Consider the following 14,138-nt stretch of genomic DNA (forward strand, 5'->3'; position numbering starts at 1 on the left):
TTACAACTTTTGGGTAAATCTTAAAATGAAACCCTCTGCTTTGGGATTCCTCTGGGCTTGCAACTGCTCTATAATCTTCTTCCCTTACCTTTTCTGGTAGTACAGACTAAAGCTCTGAAGCCATCRTAATATATATGCCTCTTAAGAGGTAGGCATGCACTGCACCCCAAATACATCAAGTCTGAATAATATGCCAAGTCTACTGACAGAATGGCACCTGTTTTCCTCTTTCCGTTCAACCATTAATTCTTCCTGCTGATTTCAAAGAAGGTTCCATTCAGAAAAAACATAAATTCAAGCAAAACAATGCACAGGATTAGCTGAAACTATGAGTTTCTTGGCAGACCATAAATATGGAAAAGGAAATGTCTACCATCTTTACCAGGAAAACGACTTTTTGCCTGTATATTTTTGCATCATTTTCTTCTCCTTTCTTCCTTTCCTTCCTTCGTCTTGCCTTTCCTTTCCTCTCTTTTCCTTTCCTCACCTCTGCTCACCTCTCCTTGCCTTATCTTTCCTTGCCTTCCTCTTGCTTGTTCACAATATACTTCCCTGTAGGCCTCCTCTTTTCATTGATCACTTTCCTCTCCATGAAAATTCTCCCAGAAGTATCCCATCTCTCTTCTCATTTTCATATTTCTTTTCTTGCTCTGTCTTTTCTGTCCAGTCTTTTTAGACTCCTTCCCATTCCTGCTACTATCTTAATACTAACAACATTATTTTGGGTAAAATAATATTTTAGTCYCATAAAAGATGACTCCTTGAAAAATTATATTTCCTCCTTAAAACTGTCATGCAGAARAAAATGCTCTAATTTTCAGCCACCAAAATCCTGCAGTTTGTTTTGTTGAAGCATGTCAAGAGCAACTTAAAGTGTCCCCCCAAATGACAAATCTTCTCATGAAAATTGTTGTTCTGTCAAAAACGCCRTTGTCTCAGGGAAAAGATATTTGAGCATGACATGTTTGACCAGCTCCACAAAATACTTTTCCATGTCTCTAGACCTCAGGGTTCTTTTCTTTATCTTAAATTTCTACAGTATGCTTAGTCTTTTCTGCATTTTGTCACATTTTTCTGTAGCTCCACGGTCCCTATATTCACTGCTTTCTTTTCTGYGGTAGTCCTCTCTGCATTGATCTGCCAATCTGCAATGGAGTTGGATAGGAATGGCTGTCTGAAAAACAGAAGGGTCATGCATTTTTGTTTGATGCTGGGCTATTTGCCTGTTTTTTCTGTTCTGTATTAACTATGTGGTATCAAACTCAAAAGCCTTCCAGAAATCATGTCCAAAGAAACTTGTCAGCAGTGTTTCAATTCCTAAAGAACTCCCTGGCTTATAGAGGTTGTGTCACAAAAAATTAATTTTTGTGTAAATTAATAAAGTCAATTTTATTTAGATGGACTTTTAAAGCTGCATAACTGTAAGACCCAAAGCAATCCTCTGAATTTCCTTCTTAACAAAAGTCAAGATTATAACATCATTTTCAATGAAACATTACTTCGAGTTAACCCATTGGAGAAAATAGAGTTCTTAAATTTTAATTTTTTGAAAATGGTATTGTTGTTATTGGTAATATTCGACAAAAGAATCACTGAAGCTTCACTTCATCCAACAAGGCTAAGGCATGTCTATTTTTGCTTCCTCACCAGTACTCTTCAAATGCAACTCTGTGAAAGTGAACTGCAAAGTCTCTAGCATCGCAGAAAACAATTGGTTTTTGTACATTARTGTTATCCACAGCTTCTGTAAACACTTCTGTAGTAAGCTGTAAGTAAGCTTCTGCAAGCTATTTCCMTAGCCCCAGAGACACAGCATGGCATATGGGAAGTATGTTAGGCAACCAAATAAACATTGATAAACTTTGATGGTTTTTTCAAGAATACAGATTTTTATAGGTGCTTGTTTTTAAGAATTTGTTTTATTTTTAAAGGCCTGACTTTAAGCATGAGGCRCAGTCTCATTAACCTCAGCACAGCTACTAACATGAGAGTAAAGTTAAATATTTCCGGTTTTGACAGGCATCATTAGAAGACAAGTCATTTCTCTGATGAGCTATAGACTATAGTGCTATGATGAAAACTCTAGTCACTCTTCATGGCCTACTCAGTCTACAAATCTGGTCTTATGCCATCAACAGCCATGGACTTTTTTCCATTAACTTTATTAATAACTTTTCCCTCCCAAAAAAGTACATGTTATCACCTGAAAATCAAACCACTGTGACCATATTCTGCATACAACCCCATGAGAGCAGTGTCTGTGCCATGACACCATTCTGGGCATCTTCTTTGTCCATCTGAAAGTCACCGCCCACTAGCTGTGAAACAGATCTCTGAGAAACATAGGTTTCACTTATGGCCTCCAAATCGTAATGGTCTGTTGTCCATAACAGCTAATACTTTCACCAGTATTTCTGCCTCAGGTCTACATCATCATATACTTTGTGGTATTATACCAGAGCAAGCCAGAATACATCTCTCAATTTAACTGAAAGCAATCAGCACAAAGACACTAATGCAAGCTCAGGAGGGTAAATCAGTAGTTGACTGCATGGAGAATAGCTTCAACTGGAATTAAGACCTTAGTCAGTGAACAGGAAACGGTTTATAATAGAACTGCATGTATGATGTATGTCAATACAGTATAATAGTTTAAATATCCCAGAGTTGCTATATATGGCATAAACTTCCATTTTATGACTCAGAAATAGAGCAGCACAGTATACAAGTAATCATCTCTTTCAACCTTTCTTGTCTGACTGCTTATTTTGTTTAGAATGGCATTCTTTAAAGTATAAAATAACAAGTGATGGTTCTTGGGACAGGAAAARGACCTCTGACTTCCATTCATTTCTAGTTGCAATAGAAATTTCTGATGTTGCCTGAAGTACTTCATATATAAAAATGAAGAGCATTTAACTCTTTAACAAATAAATGTCACTGATCTTTTAAATCTAGCTTCTGAACACGAGTAATGAGTATTCATTTTCTTGGAAAGCATCCCAGGCTAAATTTTCCATGCACTCAGGTACTTAAAGTTGTTGATAAGATGCCTAAACAGTTTAGGCATTTAACTTACTCTGAAATCCGTACAAGTTAGGTATTGAATTTTGAAGAGGCACTTTTGTGAATCCTACAAGGTACCCATCTGGATCCTTGATACCTTYAGAAACAGATGTTCCATATCTCAGTTTCTGTTACAAATTGAGCAGATTTATTGTCCAATATGATAAAATGCCTAGACATTTCAGAGGTTAAAAACTCTTTTTCTATTGGGACTGAATAGGGTCTTATGGTTGCTTGGAATGGGGCAGGCAGTCTAATTGGATAGCAAGTCTTCTACAAGGAGAGTGTTAATAGGCCTAATTGTCAGTGCAGGCCTGATTGACTATGGGGTGAGGTAATATAAACCAGAAGCAGAAGAGGAAGCAGGAAGAAGTGCAGAGGAAGGCTTAAATGAGGCTGGAGGAGTTGTTTCTTTTTTTGTGTTAATATTTCTTCTACTAGGACTGCAGACTGGGAAGAGTATTGTATTCTTCAGAGGTGGAAAGTATTAGYCAAGAAACCAAGCTTTACCTTAAGGTATCTGACAGTTTGAAGAAAACTTGATCTTTACCTTGTCAGATGGCTGACAAGTACTTGACCTGAAACCCCATTGCCCCACTCATATTCCCAGTATGAGTCAGTAACAGAGGCTATAACTGGCAACTAGTAATAATGGTATTGGAAAGTCCTACTGAGAAACTTTAATGCTTTCTCAGTCTTCTGAGAAATGTCAGTCTTCTGCTGACATTCTGATTGCACAAATCAGACCTTACTTAGCCCCCAAAACAATGAAATGCATGGCATGACTGCTTCTTCCTTTAATGYCTGTATCTCAGGAGCAGAACATTGCAGTTGTTACACATGGTAAATCTCTTCCTTTGCTAAAGTTACATGGGATTTTTTGTATATATTATTTACCAATTCTGTTAAATGATAGCATGGATCTGACACTCCACTAGATTTGTTCTGTATCTAAGCAGTACAAGAGCAATCACACTCATGAATAGAATAGCTATTTGGTATTATTTTGTTCTGGTCCATATGAGAAAGTTCCAGCACTTCTATATGGTGGACAAGTCAACTGAAGTGTTAAATACATTCCACTATGTTTTACTCTACACTGTGAGTTAGATGAAGACTCTGCATTCTTCAGCTTTTGTGAAAAAGTACTTCTTTGTCTGGCCTTCTTTGTGCTAGTAATACCCAATATTAGCTATGTATCTTAATGAGGCAATTTAATTTGTTTGTCTTGAAACACCAGCCTACTTGTTTTACTCATCCTATTTCCTAGAAGATCCCAGAAAGACCATTGGAGTTAGTACAGCCAGTCTTTAATACCACAAGCTACCAAAAAGTCCTCTCTCACCATCTGAACAAATTGCACCCCAGAAACAAGTGTTTTATTGTGTTTTTTTTATTGTGTTTTTTTTTCACTCCTATTCTTCAAGAACTACTCTTACAGAGTAGACATTCTGTTACTATCTATACTTCTCTCTAGTTTATATCCTGCTGCTATGGTACTCTTCTAATTCAAATCAGCTTGCTCCAGCTTCTGCAGAAGAGAAAGCTGGATTTCAGAACTGGGCCTTCGCCATCTCTAGTGAGTGGATGTGGTCGATGGCAGCAGTCGGGACTCCGCAGAGCCAGGTCTCTGCAGGACACATCCTCTGCCGCCTCACTGCCTCATAACCACAGCAGCTCACAGGTCTAGGCCATTCATATGCAATAGGATAAAAATGCCYGTCCAGGCAAGATGTGCTGCTCAAACGGCTGTTCCTCATCTTCTCAGCAGAAAAGGCAGCAGGCTGGTTTTGATCCAGAAGTTGCCATTTGAACCTCATTGGCTTAATCTTTTTTTCTGTTTTGTGCTAATTCCAGCATAATGTTATTTTCAGACATTCTATCCCAACTTTGCTAGGATAAACAACTTAAACTTTTTTCTAAATCCTGCCATATGATTATTTTTCTACTAGCTCTCCTCTGTTTCAGCTAAAGTTGAACAAGAGTGTTCCAGCTTTCTTGAGAAAGGGGCATCAGTCTTGAACACAGGCTGAGGCCTCTTAAAGACAATGAAAGCTCAAGAAAAACTTAGTACTTAGCAATACTGGGCGTACTTTTCTTGGTATATTCCAGACCTATACAAAGGCCCTCTTGGAGAGATTCAGGCTTTCAGGGATCTGTCCACATATATGAGAGTATCAAAGTATTGTAGCAGCATTCACTGTCAGAGCAGGCAGATCCATTCTGGTTAGCTGATAAGAGTTGGTGTCATGAGGGATGAGTGACTGATACCAGCAGGATGTGAACTTTTGAATTAGAGTAGCTGAAGAGCAAGAAAGCATGTTAAACCATTGAAAAATGCTAGTTATTAGAGCTGGACAAATTTCTACTATTAGATAATGTAATTATTCCCCAAACTCTACTTAATTATCAGGTACACAGATAAATCGACATTTTTATTCCTTTTTTAAATATTGAAAATTAATTGAAAAAAGCTTTTTAAGAAAGATAATTAAACAAATATGCTATGAAACAAGGCCATGTGCAATTTCATTTTATGTGTAAATTACATGTAAGCCCAAAGGGGATGCAGTCTTATTATACAGTTTACTCCTCTATTAGCATTTCAATAGAAAGACTTTTTCTCTTGGTTCTGAGGAAAACAAGGAATGCATGAGGTATATGATGGAGCTGCATACAGAAAGGAGGCCTGGAAAAGATCCATTATTCCTCCTCTCACCCCCAAAAGGGAATGAAAGAGAATAGGGTTGTGATCTCTGCAGATGAGAGGAGATAGCAGGAGAAGTGTGGAATAGAACTGATTTCATTCTATGCCAGACTGGACTGTAACTTGAATCAGGTCCTAAGTCTTGATACTGTAATGTTAGTTCCCTGCTGGAATCTGTTCATGGCAGGACCTCGGTTCAGAGTACAAAAACAGCAGAAACACTTATCTTCAACCTTTCGACTTTCCCAGCATCAACCTTCTTCAGACAAATAAATGCGGAAGTCAGAGAACTGTGGCAACTAATCTGAAATGTTTAAACACAGTATAGAGCATTTGTATTTTTAGAAAATCTGAAACTATCAGCCTCTGYAAGGTTTTCAGCTACAGTTCTTCCCATCTCACTAGGAAGTTCCTGACATCTCCCCAGCCAACTGTGGTGTGTTTAACCACATAATCATTATCCCTTTGTTTTTTGCACACTGGATYTTCAGCTATATAAAGACTGTTGTCTACAGAAAAAGGCTGTGTTGTGTTCATTTTAAGTTCATGCTGTCAAAGGGACATACTGTGTATCATCATGGAGATCTTGCTTCAATCCTTTTTGTTTCTATGCTTTCTTAATGTTTAATTAAGTGAACTCGACAGAAAGTATCCGGAAGTCTTGCCCAATGACTTGGATATCATTTTTGCAAAACTAGAGATTGGACTAACAAATGTAATAATGTGATTGTCATAACATTTGGACTTGTGATAAACATTATAGTGCCTGAAGGCATTCCTTAAAATTTATCTTAATACAGCACTAACTGAGTATATATTAAACATATTAAGAACAGCAAATTGACAGATCTGACCAGGTAGGTGTCAATGTAAAACTATCAAATGATTTTTAATATGAATTCAAGGCAATATCTTTAAGCTCAAAACTATTCATATTTTTCAATGATGTGGAAAAAAAATAATCACCGCTGAGAAAAGYAGCAAAGTGTTTGCAGTAATGATGAGAGGACAAAGCAAGGTGGGTTCATTCAAGCAAAGTATATTTTAACATAGCAAAGTGTGCTATAATCTAGAGCAAGTAGCACATCACACTGAAAAATGGACAGTGTATCCTGAATTTAGTTTCCTGGGAAAAGATTTAAGAGTCAGAATGGAGAAGAAAGTTAAAGTCCAGATATGATGGCCATGGCAAAAAGAACTAAGCCAGTCCTTGGCATACAAGCAATAGTCTAGAGACTAGAAGTGTGTGTGTGTGTGAGTGTGTGTGTGTGATGGGGGTGTAATTATGTGTCTGCATAACACATTGGTGAAAAAAATGCTGGAGTGTTGCATTATGTTCTAAAGTCCATGTTTGGGGGAAAAAAATGTTCAAAAGCTGAAGAGATACAAAAAAAGAGAAAAAAAAATCCTGTGTCTGGGAAGTGTTCTGAACTAAGATACTAAAAAATTGACTGAGAAATGCCCTAATTTCCCTTCCTGGAAGATGATTCTAGCTACAAATAGACTTTTTAATCTAGCACTGTCAGCCATAGCAGCAATGACTGCCAAGTGAAACCAGGTAAACATAAACTAGAAACACGGCAGAATATTTAGCAGAGAAAATGATTAGCCTTTGAAACAAACTAGCAAAGGAAAATGATGGATACTTGTTGTACTGAGTTTTCTGGATCACAGCAGGATGACTCTCTGGAAAATAGGACAAAATGAATAGTCTGCAAGGCATGGAAAGTCAGGYTAGATGAGATAATTGGCCCCTTCCGGCTCCAATATGTTGAAAACTATTTTTTTTTTCTTTTTTTTTTTAGAGAGAGACAAAATATGAAGTTCTTTATGTTTCTCCATTTCCACATTTTCCAAGTGGCTGTAAAGGATGCTGCTAGTTTATAGAAACTAAAGACACATCTAAAGACAATGATTATCAGCCTTCCAGATGTACTGTATTTTACAAAGAACGCTAAACAATGAACAGGTAATTGGTGACTGCTATTTACTGCAATAATCATCACACTGTCACCTTCCCTCTCCTCCTCTCACATCGTATTCACCTGTTATCTTTCACCCTAATTGAGACAAGAACCTCTATTTTTTACTAAAATGCAGGCTTGATCTCTACCTGGAAGATCTTGCTATTACAGAGATATAAATAAACAATAATAAATAACTAAGTACATAATAGTAGGGAATAAAATGAGGTATGAGGTCTCTTTTATGCATTGCTTTGGATGTTACTTCCTTTCCAATGCTGGAGGCTACAGTCAGCATGTGAATGATTTGAAAGTACCATTATATTTTTGAGCCCACACAAAACTATTCAACTCACAATTCTTTTCAGGTCCTCAGATTATCTTAATTTGATTTGCAGTTTGCTTGGCACTTTCCAGGAATACCTGTGCTCTCCAAACTTTGTCATTTGTAGCATCTATGAAATAACATAAACTATGATAAAGTAAGGTAATAGATTATAATGTTCTGTCAAAAGGGAAAAGTGGCAGTAATGATGATTATAATAATAATGATGATGCCAAAACTTATCTCCCCCTCTCCAATACGATAAAGGTCTGTATGAGAAAGCAGAACTTCTGTGACATCTGACAGCTTTACAATCCAGTGCAAATTCAGTGAGTTTTTCTATATAAAAATACAGAATATTTTTCTGGTGTCAAAATAGCCTTTCCCTTATTTCTCTCACTAATGTCTGTGTATAAAGGTGGTTTTATTCGAAGTATATTAGCATGCATATGTTTCCAAGTCTCACTTTCCATTCTCCAGGGACTAAATTTAACCCTTTATTTCAAAAGCTTTGAGATTTCAAAAGTAAGGAGTAATGTCCCACTGTTTTTATCTATGAACTGACATTTTTTTATAAACATCCCTTCTCATCAACTCATATGGCTTAAAAGTCTATTTTTTGCATCTAAATGAAATCACACACCTTCTAGGCACTAGTCTAATGGTCAAACAGCCTGCAGTTCCGCTCACTTTAGGGTATTTTCTTCTTGAAACRTTTCATTGATCCAGTCTCCCTGGTTTGTCACCTCTTTGGAGAAGGGTCAGCTATTAAAGATCTCAGACCTCCTGTTCTTCCACAGATGCTTTTCTGTGGGCTTCTGAAATAGGACRATGATAGAAGACATGCTCCTTTCTCTGTCTCACTGAAAGGTCCAAAGTTATTTCCTCCAGTCTTTCTCTTTTAAAGGAGTATCAGAGACTCTGAGATTTTGAATCAGATGCTACAGGTAAGATTTCTTCCGACTATTTCCACTTAGATCTCAGAATCTGTTCTGTAGATATTCTGCCTCTTGAAAACTCCAAAGAGGTTTTCTCCCACTACTGCTAGTAATACTTCCTTCACTTTTTAAAATACTCACTGTACATTGAAAACAGTCAGGATTTGATATTAAAAATATCATTCTGAATAGATAATGTATTAGTTTATTAATGGAAGATAAAGACTGCACTTGTACAAAAAGGCATGTTTCTGGTTTGAAAAGCAAAGTTATCTGTATCTCACAATGAGATCTTTCCTGAGAAAATGTGCTCAAAGTTTTATATCCCAACTGTTTAAAAGCTATAGTGGAAATCTCAACAATTTTTTCATTCTGATTTTGACTAATCCTCTTATTTTTGCTTTGATGAGTGCAGTGCAACCAAATAGTTTGCTTTGGTAACTCCTGCCTCATATAGCTGGTCTAGTATTTGTGCTTTCTTAAAATCACATTAAAGGCTATGGAATGTGGCATATATCAAAACTAGCTTGGCATAGATGAAATGCATTACAAATGTGAATTAGGAAAATAAACATAGTACACAAAATAGCCTAATATTTATGGTGTATCATGTCTCCACTTTTTTCTTGGTACATACTGGGTTGTCCTCCTCACTATTTTGTCCATTTCAGCCGTCTGATATTACTCAAGATAGATATGAAAAGCTGTCAACCTTATTAACTAGATATTGTTATCTTCCCAGGGTCTTGGTTGCATCTAGACTTACCTTCTGAAGAAAGGCAGAGTGAGTTTGAAGATTCCTAATCATCCAGACTAACACATCTCCAAATAACACTGTTTCCCATGTGGGATTCACATGTCTTTCTTACCCTTTTCTTTCTTACCTACAGAAGCACATTCCCTCATGGCATGTACTTATATATCAATGGACAGAAATATGGTGGATGACTGAATACAGCATTTTCTCTCTGATCTGAAACTTAGCTCTTCCCACTTACTCTTATCATAGAATCATAGAATCAGTAAGGTTGGAAGGGACCTCTGGAGATCATCTAGTCCAACTTTCYCACTCAGCAGGGTTCACCTAGAGCATGTTAGACAGGGTTGCATCCAGGCGGGCTTTGAAGGTCTCCAGAGAAGGAGACTCCACAGCCTCTCTGGGCAACCTGGTCCAGTGCTCCGTCACTCTCACAGGGAAGAAATTCCCCCTCACGTTCAGGCAGAACTTCCTGTGCTTCAGTTTCTGCCCATTGCTTCTTGTCCTGTCACATGGGACAAYCGAAAAGAATTTGTCCCTGTCCCCTTGACACCCTCCCTTCAGATACTTATACAYGTTGATAAGATCCCCCCACCCCCAGTCTTCTCTTCCCCAGGCTGAAGAGGCCCAGCTCTCGTAGCAATACTGTATTGCAGCAATATTCTAGTCTTGAAATAGAAGGCAATATSTCCTTAGTCAATAGATTACTTAATTTCAGTGGTTCCCAACATTTGGGTTAAAATGCAACAAAATCAGTATTAGGACAGTGAAAAGTTACAGACTTGTTTTCATGAACAGGCTGTTAAAAGAGTACAAATGTGACCCTGAGAAAAGTTCTTGTCAACATGCAAAATTCAGCTTTTTATTATAAAATAAAAATTTAGAGCAAAGTTTAATTTAAAAACAAATATCATATATGACGGTATTAAACCTGAAAAGAGAAACAGAGTGTATCTTCAAATACATGTATGTATATATATGTATATATATGTACATATGCATATATGGAGAGTTTATAGTCTTTTCAGTGAACAATCTGACAGTCTGTGCCAAGTTATTAATTATAAATAGATTTTAACCAAAGGATGTATGTTGTGTCTAGTTTTAAAAGCATATGAGGTTCAGATATTTATGGGCAGAAGTTTCTACAGTATGGGTAAGCAAGAGAAAGCACTTTCAGCCTGGAACTTGACACTTGCGATATGCATGTATGTCTCAGTTACACAGTAGTCAGAGGGGGTAGGCATGCAGAGAGAGAATATTTTATAAGTCGATATCAGTAAACTTCAAAAGGAAGCCCAGTGATGGAAGGGAAAGCCATTCATAAGGTACAGTGAGCAAGAGCACCCCTTTTAAAGCTTGGCAAGCAAAAGCTAGAATGTGATAGATGCTGTAATTCAGAACCAGAGGCCAATGCAGCAGAGATAGAGCTGTAGTGATGTACTGCCTGTTTGTGCTGCCAAGGTCTCTGTGAATAAGATGAAGTTTGAAGATCACGTTTCTAGGAGATAGTTCAGCAATCAGTTCTGGATTCTAGGCCAGATTAAACTGCCAAATAAGAAAGTGATCTCTAGGACATTTTAATTTCAGTTTATTCTGTGCAACACCTTAATGCAATTCAATTTATATTTTTATTTTATGTTTTTTTTTCAGGACACAGAAGCTCTCCTTTGCTCCTTGAAACACTTACTKTGAAATATTGTTTTTCTGAATGTCCCCCAGGGCAAGCCAAGTCACAGGTTGATTTAAAGGCATATGATTAAGAAGAACACAGCCCAGAAGAAAGGCTAGTTATGTGCAGTGTAGGGAGCAAATCAAGCAAACGCCCTGTTATGTGACATTACCAATAGTACAAAGTCACAGAGGAGCAAGGTATTCTAAAGTTTCTAAATAAAATGAATAGGCTCTAGCTGGAAATTTACCTACCAATGTTAGAAGAAACCACAAAATATATCAGGCATTTTCAGGGGTATATTCACTGCAGTCAAATAGGAACCTTGGTATCAATTATCTGTAAGAGACTAGATTCAAATCATTCTCGCTGCATGGATGTTTTAAAAGTTTCTTAGTACAGGAGGTTCACTGTTGTTTTAGGTCTAAGGAATTCTGTATATCACTGAATAAAAACACAGAGGGTCATCGCCTTTAATAAGTGCAGTATCTTTCCTATGTGAAGTAACCCAACTGAATGAATATCACGAACTTAATTCTCTTAAAAATATTTCATATGGCATTACAGAAGTGAATTTACTTGTTTGATTTTTGTTTCATCCACCTTCTCATTTGTACTCAGGGTAGAAATCATATAATCTAATGGTATTTGATGACATCAGGATATAAAGTRGAACAGATGAACAAGAGATTCATTCCCTTCCAAGATAGGTGGGATGAATCATGCTCTGGAGGTGTCTCTCTCTCTTCACTGACTATAGAAGTAACTGAAATAACTGACTTAGCCAAGATGSCTAATTTTAAAATGATTAATGTTAAATGAGGTGAGTCTTACCTTAAGAGGGTATTTTTAAGGGCAGCCGATGTGTATATAAATGTAATTAGCATTGCCATTATGGAAGTCCTCCATTTAATCAGAGATTCAAATGTGATGCTTTTCAATGATAGTCAGCATACGAAAATACCTTTTTAGTGTGTCAGATATTCATAGTATGGAAGTATGGATCAGGAGCAACATCTTTATAGGTGCAAAGATCCTCTTGTTCTGCTATTCTGCTTCATGCTGTGATGTCTTAACTGTAGCCGTCAGTAGGTCTCCCATGCTGCACTCTCATATCCAGGACTGTTTTGCATTTCCAAAAACTCAGCTTTGAATAAAGTAAATTTCTATATTCTGCAACTGAATTAAAAAAGGTGCTCCACTATTATGAGCAAAGTGATTTGTTCGTCTTCTCTTCAGCTTAGTGCACTGAAGTGATTGCTGCAAAATGGCCTAGTATGGGGGCATTTTGAGGAAAATGGGTAAATAAATAACTTTCAGTGAAAACAACCTAAAATTCATAATAGTACCAAATATTGGCAAGCATTAGGCTTGTTTGGACCCAAGAGGATTCCAGTTTGCCCATATTCTATGGTGCAAACTGTACATCAGCTGATCAGAATACCCCTACTAAGTTCTCCATCTGTTTATTTTACTGTGGGCAAATCAGTACACACATATTTAAGAACTAAGAAGGCATTCATTTTTCTTTTGATTCAATTTATTCTATTGCTGAATAGTGCCAAAGGTAATGTTGAAGCGATCAGGTTAAAATTTATGTGAGCTAAAACAAAGAGGTGGCTTAATTGAATAAGCACACTTAACTCATTAACCCTGTGCCACTGGGAGTAATCAGCATGAACTCAGAGCTGCTAATAATCACAAAGGTAGCAAAGTTCTGCTTTTCACTCCTACATAGAAAAGGAGAGAGGTAAAAATAGGTAAAGGGAAAAATTTAGAGTGTCTGGAAATATGCCTGGAGTAAGAAGGAAGACAATACGAACTTATTAGTGTTTGGTTTACCAACAGAAAATCTTGCATTATGATAAAGCTCTTTTTTTCCTCTCTCACTCTGAATATGAGTTATTAGTCAGGAACTAGAGCAGACAGCTGCTGCTTTCATTGCCATGAGTTATGGGAACGTGAGAAAGGTTGGCTAGTTTCAAACAAGAATTAAGAAATACAGTAGATCAAAGACCAGTGACCCCATTTGACCTGGCTTAATAATAAAAAAAAAGGCCCTGGAAAAGGGTGGTATAACAAGAGTCTCAGTTTCCACCATTGCTCAGGAAGCAGAGAGGTGGGGACTGAGGCAACAGAGGATCATTTTTAAATATTTGGAATTCTCAAGAGGGTGTTTAGTGAGCTCTGAATAGATCTGTAGCATTTAAATTGGTCCACTCTTCTCATGTAAGTCCCAAGAGACCCAAGTCAGTCCCTAATCATTCCAAGGTAGAGAAGGCATTACGAAAATCATCCTACATGTTAAATATGGACAGATCAATTCATGATACATTCTACGAGCTCTCCACAGCAGATAAAGTGTCTATAGTTAAATACTGATAATTTCTAAAATAGTTTGGGATCATTGAGAGGGAAGGCACTATTTCAAGGATGCATTTGAATATCTACTACAGTTAGAGAAGAGCGTCTGGTATATCTACTGATGCTTGATGCCTGCCATAACATCATTATCTTCTTGCTGTTCCAGGACCTATACGAGACCAGCGCGCACATGAAGAGTCTCTGGCTCAAGCTGAATCTAGACAAGATGGTAGTAATGTTATTGGAAAAAGGCGATACTTGCCAAAGCCATATGACTACAATCAGATTAGAGTTTCGACCTTCAGATTCTTCACTTGCAATTTACAGGCCTCAATAACCAATAAG

The sequence above is a fragment of the Rhea americana genome, unplaced genomic scaffold (assembly GCF_003343005.1).
Source record: "Rhea americana isolate MKP2758 unplaced genomic scaffold, rheAme1 scaffold_5, whole genome shotgun sequence".
Lineage (NCBI taxonomy): Eukaryota > Metazoa > Chordata > Aves > Rheiformes > Rheidae > Rhea > Rhea americana.